This window comes from Eulemur rufifrons, chromosome 7, assembly GCF_041146395.1.
Source record: "Eulemur rufifrons isolate Redbay chromosome 7, OSU_ERuf_1, whole genome shotgun sequence".
NCBI lineage: Eukaryota > Metazoa > Chordata > Mammalia > Primates > Lemuridae > Eulemur > Eulemur rufifrons.
Genome location: NC_090989.1, coordinates 262842374 through 262853957, shown reverse-complemented (window position 1 = coordinate 262853957; position 11584 = coordinate 262842374). Strand labels below are relative to the sequence as shown.

At 44.8% G+C, this 11584-nt stretch overlaps 1 non-coding gene across 1 annotated transcript; it reads left to right on the top strand.

Annotated features, from left to right (window-relative positions):
- The first annotated feature begins 10870 nt into the window (after positions 1-10870).
- LOC138388942 (U7 small nuclear RNA) lies at positions 10871-10934 on the top strand. The gene has a single exon (XR_011234395.1). It is a non-coding gene; the product is annotated as a U7 small nuclear RNA (small nuclear RNA).
- Positions 10935-11584: the final 650 nt, after the last annotated feature.

The window sequence follows — 11584 nt, the reverse complement described above, 5'->3', positions numbered from 1 at the left end:
ACCTATGATTATGAGCAAAAAATATGAATGAATACCACAAACATAATATTGAATGAAAGGTCAGACACAAAAGAGTACATCCCACAAGATTCCATTTATAAAATAATTAAAATCAGGCCAAATCAATCTACAGTGTTAGAATTCAGGACAGTGATAACTCCTCAGTGGTAGTTACTAGAAGGTGGCATGAGGCTTGGGAGAATTATGGGTTGCTAGTAAGGTCCTCTTTCATGATCTGGGTGCTGGTTGTGTGAATTCATGAAAATTCACTGAGTTGTATGCTTATGGTATGTATACTTTTCTGTATTTTATATATAATTTTTTTTGAAGTTTAAGTCACCTTCTCAGGGAAGCCTTCACAGGTTATTGAATAACAAGGGCTTCCCGTCCAAAGAGCTCAGAGAACCTTTCTGTAAACCATTGAGGAAAGTGACTCAGGAGCCCCAGACCTGCCTCGACTTCGCTGGCACCCTGCACAAGTCCTGTCTACTCTCTTGGCTCTACCTGCTCCTTTACTGATGCCATGGAACAGCTGTGCTGCCATTTCTTCTCAGCAATCAGGGGTTTCAGAGACATCAGAGATCAATGGGCCATCCCCCATTTTCTGAACTGCCTTGTCGATCTGGACAGTCTCTGCTCACAAAACAACCCTGAAATTAGCCAGGTGCCGTGGCATAGGCCTGTAGTCCCAGCTACTCAGGAGACTGAGGCTGTATGATCACTTGAGCCCAGGGGTTCAAGACCAGTCTGAGCAACATAGCACAACCCCATTTCTATTAAATAAATTAATTCATAAAAAAAAAAAAACCAACAATCCTGAAATGGCTGCAACTCTCAGCTGAGTGGCTCTCAACTTTCCCATAGTAGAGGGACCCTGTCATGTCTTATCTCCCATGAGCCACACATACTGAAAGAAGATACAACCAAAAAAAAACACAAGATTCTTATTGTGTAATGATCCATTTGTTTTAATCAAGACATTGATATTAGTGCCAACCTAACCTTGTGACCAGCATGAGATAACCAATATCCTTCCACTGAGTTGCATAACTCCTGCTCAAGCCACTCTAGTAAGACAGTTTGGTTCGCCAGGAAAGATCCATAGGAGAGGTTCAATGTGGGATTTCCACTTACTATTATGATACAGAAATTAACTCAGGAGCCCCTATTTACTTTTCTGAAACCTCTCCAGGAAGCACCCCTAGGTTAGGACCACCATATTAGCTCCTTATCCCACGTATGGAAGAGACTTTGCTTTTTGTCTTCAGATATTCCACTACTTTCCTGACTTCTTTTCAATAATGATCTCAGAGTGATAAGGCCTTCGTGATGCTGCATAAGCCAAGTGAAAAGAAATATGACTATTTTAATAAAACCAATTGTCGTAGTCTGTTTGGGCTGCTAACCAAATACCATAGACTGGATAACTTATCAACAACAGAAATTTATTTCTCACAGTTCTAGAAGCTGGGAGGTCCAAGATCAAGGTGCTGGCAGATTGGGTGTCTGCTGAGGGCTCACGTCCTGGTTCATAGATAGTGCCTTCCATGTCCTCAAAGGGGAGAAGGCATAAACTAGCTCTCTGGGGTCCCTATTATGAAGGCACTAAGCCCATTCATGAGGACTCTGTTCTTATGACCCAATCACTTCCCAAAGCCTCTTACCTCCTAATGCAGTCACCTTGGGAGTAGAATTTGAACATATAAATTTGGGCAGAAGGGGGATACATTCAGACCATGGCATCAATACTGAGTTATATGTGCTGCTATTGTCCTAGGCAAATTACGTGAATTAATGCAAGCTGTTGAGTCAGATATTATGGGTTCAAATCCCACCTCTGATTCTTACTGACTCAGTGACCTTATGTGGACAGGTACATAACCTCTCTGCATCCACATTTCCTTATCTGTAGAATGAGACTCCTAACATAGTTAGTTCATTGGGTTATTTGGAGGATCAAATGTATATGGCGCATGGTATAGGGTTTGGCACATAGGAAGTGCTTAAAGTAGTTAGCTGTTAACAACAATTCTACTTCCTTCACAACATCTCTTTCAAGAAAGCCTCATGCTCTCCATTTTATAAAGGAGAAACTGAGGCTTGGAGACTTGCCCAAGATCATACAGCAACTGAATGGCAGATCCAGGATTTTTAACCCTAGTTCTACCTGACGCCAAAGCCTGACCTCTTTCAGTCCTTCCACCCAGCAGATATTGTGATTGAACACCCTCAGTAGTTGCCTCTATCCCTTTATAAGCATTATTTTTTAGAAAAAAATGATATTTAAATTAATTTGCTTAATTATTTAAAAGAATAAAAAATAAATTATTAGGTAAGGCTTTTGCCCTTGTCATAAAAACTTAATGTTTCCCAAGCTCATTTTTTGATGGACCCGTTTGAGATTGCCTGTCCTAGTTTTGTGACCGTTGACAATCTCATTTTGAGCATTAGCAAGAGGTCAGAGAACCCCTGCCAGGGTTTGTGACCTTGGGTACCTCCTTCCCTCTCACAGTGGACCTCAGTTTCCCCTTCTGTGGAATAGGGGAGTGGATGGAGGCTCTGCCAGTCCCTGCGGCCTGACTGACCTCGAAGCTTCTCTTCTGACTTCATTCCAGACCCTTCATGCTTGTGAGCAGCTCGGCTTCCACGTTCAACTCCTGCCCCATCTTCCTGAACTAAGTCAGAGGAGAAAGGAAAAAAAAAAAAGAGAGAGAGAGAGAGAATCCAACATCTGTTTTCACACCATGGATGGGAACTCATTCCTGAAGCATTTTCCATGCTTGACCAGGAGGGCATTTCGTCACGAGTAACAGGATTCATCCCTCGCTCTCTGGCTGCCTCTGCGCTTTGCTGATAAGACAGTAACAAATGTGCTGATGTGCTTTTCCAGGAATCGAAGCTTCTCCCTGGCCGGGGCCAGCGCTGCTACATTCACAGAGGAAGGTGCCAGAGCCCAGCGCCGGAAAGGCCTTCCCTTCCCAGACGAGCTGGCCAAGTCCTCGGGACTCTCCTCTGCCCCGACAGTGCCTCTTTCAGGCCCTGCTTCTGCAGCTCCAATCACACCCTCTTCTCCCTGGCTTCCCAGTCCAGCTGTGGGAGGAGGCCCCTCCCTGCCTGGTTCTGTGCCCCCACCCTTAGGAATTGCTAAGAGAACCCTCAGTCCCACCAAGGCTCAGAGGAGGCTCTGCCACCCACTCTGATGTGACCTTGAGCAGGTCTCTTAACCTCTCTGGGCTCCATGCTAGGCAGGGTCTAGTTAGTTTTTATAGGAATCAACCCCTATTCAAACCTCTCAACAACCTTGCATCCCACGTGATTGGTTTTATTGTTAACGCTGTTGAGGGTACGGATGAGGCCATTGAGCCACCAAAAGGTTAAAGATTTCACCTAAGACCACACACATTCAGGATTTGAAACCAAGCCCTGGGGCTCTAGGAGGGCTCACACCAGGCCAGAGGTCCTCAAACGTGTTGGTCTCAAGACCCCTTTACAGGCTTTAAAATGGTTGAGGACCCCAAGGATGTTGTGTTTCTGTAAGTTATCTCAATCACCATGTTAAAAATTAAAACTGTGAAATTTTCAAAGCTCAGGAATGCACAAGCACATGTTCCATTTGCCATCGAGCACGACAACATCCCACATCCAGTAGCTTCTGGAAGTCTCCACTGTAAGCCCAAGAGATAATGGAAGTGAAACAGGCAGATCATATCTAGTATTATCACAAAACTACTTTGATTTCATGGATCCCCGAGGCTGTCGGAGACTCCCAGGGGTCCCCAGACCTCATTTTGAAAATATATGCATGACCCAGCCTCCAACACCTTGCTATGACATGTGCCTAAGAGTATCTTCCCGATCTTTCTCACCGGATAGTAATTCCGCCAGTAAACAGTATTGAGCACCAGCCATGGATCAGGCACCATGCTAGGCACTAGATACAGCAGCAACTCACCCAATATACCACTCCCTGCCTTTGTGAAGCTTCCAGTGAAGTGGAGGAGACAGACGTTAACCCAAAAAAATCACTTTGATAAGTAATTTTAAACTATCAAGATTATTAGAAAAGAAAAGAAGAGGACACAGTGGAACCTGAGCTCAGAGACACGACTTAGCTTGAGCAGTCAGGACAAACTTTCCTGAGGAAGTGCCACATCTCGCTGAGGACGTCGCAAATTGTAACTACACTTTGCAAGAAGAAACTGCTGGTGGTGTCCTTCTAATGAGGGCCTGGGCTCCGTCATCGCGTCCTCTCTTCCATAAAACTACCCCAGTTAAACCTTGCAGTGCAAAGACTCTCACCCGGGGCCCTTAGCTATTTTCAACTCGTGAACACCCCCCACTCCATCATTTGGTACCAGCACAGCTGCTCCCAGTGCGCACTGCAGTGACGGAAATTGGTGACAAGAGGGAGAGGAGGCTAGGGGGGGATGAACAGAACTCTGGCTTTGGCTTGAGTCCAGGTCTCCATCTCTCGCCTTCCTATCCCTGAGACCCTCGTCCAGCCGCTGTTCTGTAGTCTCAGCATCCTCAGCTGTTCTCATAAAGAATCTAACACCTTCCTTGTGTGGTTAAGGTGATATACAGGTGAGCTGATGTCTGTGAAGACGCCCCGTAAATGGCCGGTATATAAAGAAGAGCACAGAGCGCAGCAGGTACAGCAGTGCCGGTGAGTGTGACTAGAATCTGACCGTGAGGCATACTGGACGGCTCTCCCTGTGCTGTTCTCAGTTACATGTGAAACTCCGTGCCTCAATATAGGTCACTTCCAAGAAAGTCTGTAATTCAAAATATTTAGTCTTTGAAGGATGAATAGAGTTTTTTTTTGGAGGGGGGGTCCTTTTTCTAAATGCAGAACCAGAAATGCAAAAGAGCAGTTGTAATTTCTGCAAGACAAAAGCCTTAGTGACTCAGAGCTTGACTTTGCTCACCTTGTTTATCATTCAAAACGGAGCCTTCCTGCAAGATCCACTGGGGTGTCTGGTAGACGGCACATTGAGCTGGGAGGCAGGAGCACCAGGGGCTCACCCCAGCTCAACCACTGATTCACTCTGGGCGTTTGAACAAGTTCCTTCTCTTGTTTGGGGTCCAGTTTTCACATCTGTGAAGTGGGCGGTGAGGTGGTGGGAGACTCTGACTATGTAGATATTTCTCAAGGGTGTGGCACAAAGCAGTGCGGAGACCCCTGTGGGAGAAGACGTTAGGAATTACAGGCTTAAAAGAGAATCATTGGTGAAAAGGATAATCACTTTTCAACTTTCTTTTTCTACTACAGATTATTTAATCTCATTATTTTGCTATCATTGTGTGTGTGTTTGGGTTAACTTCTACTTTAGCAAGTAACTCTATTTTTTGTTTTTATTTATCATAGTGATATAAAGCTTCCTTGGTAAATAAATTCGTTTTAGATTTAAACAGTAAGTTATTAGAAAGATGTAATAGATATTATAGGAACACATAGCTATGGTCATGATCATGGCCTTGCCAACCAAGGTTGAGAACTGTCTGCTGATGCCTGAGGTTATTTCTGTTACTGCTGAGGCACAGTCCCCATTTGGTGGCTGCCAATGGCTCCATCACGGGACGTTATCACTGTCCTGTATCATCTAGGCTCCCTGGGTGCTGAAGTCATGTTAGACCCTGGGTCAGGAGTAGAGAGGTCCAGGTTGCTCAGGAATTTTGTTCTACCACAGGCCAAAGAATAGCAGGTGCACCCTCCGAGAATAATCCTACCTAGAGCAAGGGAAGGGCTCTGGCTGTGGCTTTAGCTGTATTCAGAAGAAATTACCATAATCATGCATTCTGGATGGTGCAAAAGTATATTAGGTGCTTTCTGGTATATGAGCTCAGGAATCCCCACCATATACCTCCAATTTGGATATCATTTCTAGGTTCACTTTATAGGTGAGAAAATAAAGGCCCAGAGACCCAAACTGGCTTAAGAAGTCACACATCTAGAAAGGGGTGGGAGGACTTTCAATCTGTGTCTTTTGTCACCAAAGCTCATTGCTTTTTCCACTACACGTGATGCTGAAGAAGGTTTGGAACTAAATCAGGAAGATGAACTCAGGTTTTTTTATATAGCAGTAAGTATCTCATTCTATGAATGTACTATGTAAATAGTCCCCTACTTTGGAATACATATCTTGTATCCCATAAATGAACAACATATAGCTAATTGTATGCATCTATATTATGCTTATAAATTTCTAAAATTCGAACTGGTGTGTCAAAAACTATGTATATTTTTAAAGTTCTTGGTGTACCCAGATACATATTGCCAAAATGCCTTTCGGAAAGATTGCACTGATCAATTCATTTGGCATTTGCTTGAATGAAGGACTGATTCTCTCTTACTATCCCTAATTCTCAGTACTATTGTTAAATTTTTTTAAATAGCAAAGAAATAGCATGCTAGTGTTTTATTAGCATTTCTTTGATTATTAGTGAAGCTAAGCATCTTCCCATCTGTTCACTGATCATTTGGATTTATACCTTCAGGACCTTTGTGTTCAAGTCAATTATTTACTTTTTCAAAATTATATACACTCAAGATTCAAAATAAGAGAAAATATCCCAGAAACGTTCTGGGTCCCAGTTTTCCTAATTGTGAAATGGATTCTGGAGGAAGTGGTCTCAAGATGTCCTCAGCTCTAACCTTCACTGGGACAGAGGCAGCAGCGATGTCTCTGAGAGCCTGGACACACGTCCTAGACTGGAGTCTCAGCCCCACCAGCTCCTTCTTGCGTATCCCAGTAAAGATGGTCCAGGCTGCTAGATGTGCTGGGCCACCCCCACCAGGATCCACACCATCGCCCTACTTCCCCAAGTGGCCACCTCACCCGTGACCATTTATTGAGGCAGTGCCTATCTTTTGGATCCATGTCAAACAAAATTGTGAAATCTCTATAATTTAAGAAGTGATTTTCTTCCTGTTACCTTCATCATTTTTAATAACTCCTCCCTCTCCTTACATCCCTACCGACCCCACCTGCCATCCTGCTCTTGGGAAAGCAGACATGCCAAAGGTGCACTTGCTATAATACCTTAACCACCTCCATGATGACCAGAAGTGGTGGCCCACACATGCCTACAAAAGAACATATCCCCCAGCTTATAAGAAAGGAACTGCAAAGCCTTAAAGAGAAACTTCACACCTGTCTTTACAAAAAAAGTAACTGTAAGATTAATTTCTAACTATAGATCTTCTTTAATGATGATGATGAAATTAGAAAAAATTTTCATTTTCCTTTTGGATGGGTATTTAGTTAAGATGAATTACATTTAGTTGAAAATTCCTCCAAACTGATCATTGTTTGAATGTGAATAAGTAAGCATAGAATAGTGATGAGGAAAGTATTGAAAGTGCAGATCTTAATGCCCTGGGGAGGTTGATATAGCATGTTTTAATTCACAGAGACCTTCCAGAAAAGGGGGAAGTTGTATGTTTTAACCTAGGGTCTTCATTTATGTCCCAGGTCCCCACCTTCTCCACTGGACTGATCCAACCACACATCACACTCATGGTAACCAATGAAACTGAGCTACAAACAGAGCTGAATTTAGAGTTCGTGGAGTAGGTCTATTCTCTATGTGATTTCTACCTGCCCTTGCTCTTGAACTCTTGTCTCCACACACTTCTCTCCTCTCCTGGCCTTCACAGTTGTGGTGCAATTCCTGACAGTCTCCCGTAGAGTTTCCAGCTTTGCCGACCCTTGTATCCTGGAAGCTCCAGATATGCCCATCTTCCTAATCCCACTCCACCCCTCGCTCCTCCAAACCCCCTGTAGGGTGAGGAAGGGCAGATGCCAATACAGCCTTGGTTCCATCTTTGGAGTAGGGGCTTCTGGTACAGCTGGGGTGGGCGCTTTGCTAAATCATTGCATACATGCATTGGAACCAAATTGTTGGTTCGCCCAATGTCTATTCCAGCCTCTCCAGATTACAGAGAATTAAATGCTGAAAACTCTATTTCCACACCCATTGGCAACCTTGTTTTCTAGAACTTCCAATGATTTTATAAGCATCCGTTTCCTTACATTAAGTTGTTTTTTCTTTTTAAGCTAGTTAGAGTGCTTTCCATGGCCTTCCCAAAAAACTGTCTCAGAATCCTTCCTTCTTCTTCCACTGAAGCCTCCTAAGACCCCAAGACAGGCTATGCGTGTCATTACACCCAGTTTTTGCATATGATTAAGCTGTGGCTCGAGGTGGCGAGTATCTCATGACTAGAAGGCAGGAGAAAATGCAGACCCAGATTTTCTGATTCGAGATCTAAAGCTCTTTCCTCCGTATCACATAACCTCAGAGCCCAGGCATTCCAGACAGGGTATCTTGACTTAAAGGTTCTTCTTCAAGTGAAACTGCAGATACGATGAACACAGAACGGAGTGGCTAGGCCAGCCACAGTGCTTAGGGCCTGAGAGACCCGTGTTTGAGCCGTGGCTCAGTCACTGCCGTGTGCTAGTTGTTTGATTTTATTTGATTTATTTAACCCTTTTTGATTTTAATTTTTCTCCTCTGTAAATTGGAGCTAATAGTATGTCCTTCATAAGGCTAATATGATGACTAAATAAGATAATTCATGTAAAGTGCCTGGCACATGCCTGACTCCTAATAAACATCCAGTAACTCAGTTAGTTCTTATGATATGGGGCCTTTCGCTGGAACGTGCTGGATAAGAAAGCCAGCAAGGGTGGTGGAGAACACGGGGTGAGAGCTGCTATCAGCACCGTGAACCCACTGGGTGAGAACACCGAGAACCCACCAGGTGACCTTCCCTCCCGCTGGAGAGCTCCATCCCTGGGGCTCCCACAGTGCCTTATTTGTGTCCCCATTAAAACATTGATCAGGACACACAGTCTGGTCCATTTGCATGTCTATCTTTCTAGTGACTTAAGCATCGTGCTGGCAGGGACTGGCCTTTTGTCTGTATGCTTGTGGGTATGCTACAGCACCTAACACAAGCAGGCACTTGCTTCTCAAATGTGGCTGAGTCAATAAATGAATGAATGAATGAAGGTTACATCACTATAAAGCTTCAAGTCAGCATCACCCTGCGGGAGAAAGGTGTCTGTGGCTTTCCTGGTAGCGATCTTCTCAACCCCCCAAATTTAAAGCCTCTTTCAGTTCTTACAGTTTTATAAAAATGCTGATTGAAAGACTATTTTCTGTCCTAATAAATGCAAAATCTCAAAGCTCATATTCTTGCCACAATTTACATTGTCACTAATTAATAGTTCTAATCAAGATTACAGATATTTTTTAAATGAGCAGCTGCCAACAAAGCATTCATAGGATACTAATTAATGAAGTTAAATCTTTCCCTTTTTTCCTGAGTCATCTACCTAACCTCTTTTCATCTCAGTTTCTATCTCAGTAAAATAAAATATATAAATAAGTAATGTTTATTGAGCACTTTCTATGTGCTGGTCAGTATTCCAGTCTTTGTAACAACCGCCTTATGAGTAGATCTCATTATTACTATTGTTTAGCTCATTAAGAAATTGATACACAAAGAGGTTAAATACCTTGCCTGAGGCCACTAGGCTAATAAGTGTCCCAGCAGGACTTGGAATCTATAAGCCCATTACCTCCAGGGCCCGTGATCTCAATTTCCCCTCAACATAGCTTATTCTTTTTCTCAAAATTTAATAATAAAGAAATTAGCCACATCCAAAATTCTTTCTTGTATTCATCCTCACTGATTGTAGCTTCTAAAGGACTTCCCTTAGTATCTCTAATGAGAGGTTCTATCTTAATTCAGGGAGGCAGAGGGTGGGCTAACCCCATCTATGCCTCTGACCAAAGGAGGACGGCTCAGCTGTGGAGCCCTTTGACAGGGAACTAGCTCTGTCCTAAAGAGGAGGGACAGGCTGATGAAAAGGTGGATTTGGACACTTCTCTTAGCTCTTCTCACCCCAGCCCTGCTTTGAGGAGGAGGAGAAGGGGGGAGAATAGCATCTATGGGGCACGTACCAACATACACACATTTGCTGAGTTCCTAGTCTTATAAGGTCCACATTATTTTCTCCATTTTATGGGAAAGGGAACTGGAGCTCAGACAGGTTGAGTGACTTGCCCAAGATCACTCAGATAAATCGTGGCACTGACCGTGGAACCCTGGTCTTTCTGACTGCACAGCCCAAGACTACCTTTCACGGTGCCAAGCGAGACTGTCCACAGCCTGTTGCTCCACCAGAGTGGCCTGAGTGACTGCGGGATTCGGCCTGCCTGTGGGGCTCCATTCTGTCCTCCCCTGGGTATGAGGCCGTGTGCTCAGCACAATTCGTGTGGGAAGGAGCCTGTGTCAGCCCAGGCGGGTGAGGGGCAGTTTCCAGGGGACCAAGGCAAGTCGGGAGCTCAGCCCCACCTGTCCCCCTTCCTTTCCTCCTGCGATTTAACTGTTACCCCAGGATCAGGGCAGGGGCTGTACCCGTGCTTCCGTGCTGCCCTGCAGTGACAGGTGATTGAGAAATACTTCCCTACTGGACCCCAAGTGCTGCGGTTTGGGCACCTCCTGAGCGTGAAGAGTCTATTGCTACCATGGCCAGTATGGGCGCCTCAGAGGGAAGCTCAAATCACAGTCCCTCTAAGAAAATCCCGCATTAAAACAATGAGGAACAAGCAGAGGAGAGGGGGATGCAGAGGAGGGAAGGAACCAGATGATATTCTTTCAAAACCAAGGATTCCTCCATAATTCTTCCCCAGGTTTCCCATCTCAGCTGCACAGGAACCTCCCACTGCTGTCTCGGGGAAGCGACTTGACCTTTCTCAAGCCGCCTCTTCTGTAAAGGCTGTTAGTACTCATCACTGGGTGCAGTAGGGTTATCACAGGGCCCAGCATACCTTAGGAGCTCAATAAATGGTAGCTCCCAAGTGGTAGGGCTCTTTTAGAATTTGTCTGGGATGTTTTCTAGGCTTTTCACTGGAAGACACCCCACCAAAAAAAATGAGAGCTCCCTTCATTGCCCTTCTCCATGGAAAAAGGCCTAAGAGGAGAGAAGTCCAGGAGCCTCAGAGAAGCACTAAGGAGGGGTATGGTGGAGCCCAAAGGGGGTGGGTGAGTGGGAGGCCTCTGAGCCCTGCAGCCTTGGGTGGAGATAAAGCCATGGGGTCCCCAGGCAGCAGCCACTGTGGGTGCAGCACCGTGCACGTCCAGCATCTCAGCCTAGCAAGCTGTGGCCTTTTCTCCCAAAAGAAGGGATTGTGGCTCCTTGGTTGCCTACTGCACTCCATGAGACGGAAGAGACACCCAGGGGACAGGAGGGGGCTCTGGAATGAGAAAGCAGCCCTGCAACAGTCCCAGCCCCTAGCATGACAGGTAAGATGGAGGGCTCTGCATTCCAGTCCCCACTCTCCTGTCTCCTAAGTTACGACCTCTGTAACCTCAGGTAAATCAGCTCACATCTCTGAGCCTCAGATGCATCACCTCTAAAATGGTTATGATGATAATCTGTACCTCAAAATCTCCCTGAAACAATTAAAGTGACAGAAATTACGTAAAGCACTTAGATTGGTGCTCTTTACTCAGAAAACACTCAGTTAGAAGTTGTCATTATTGTCCTCCTTCTTAATATTTTATCTTAAA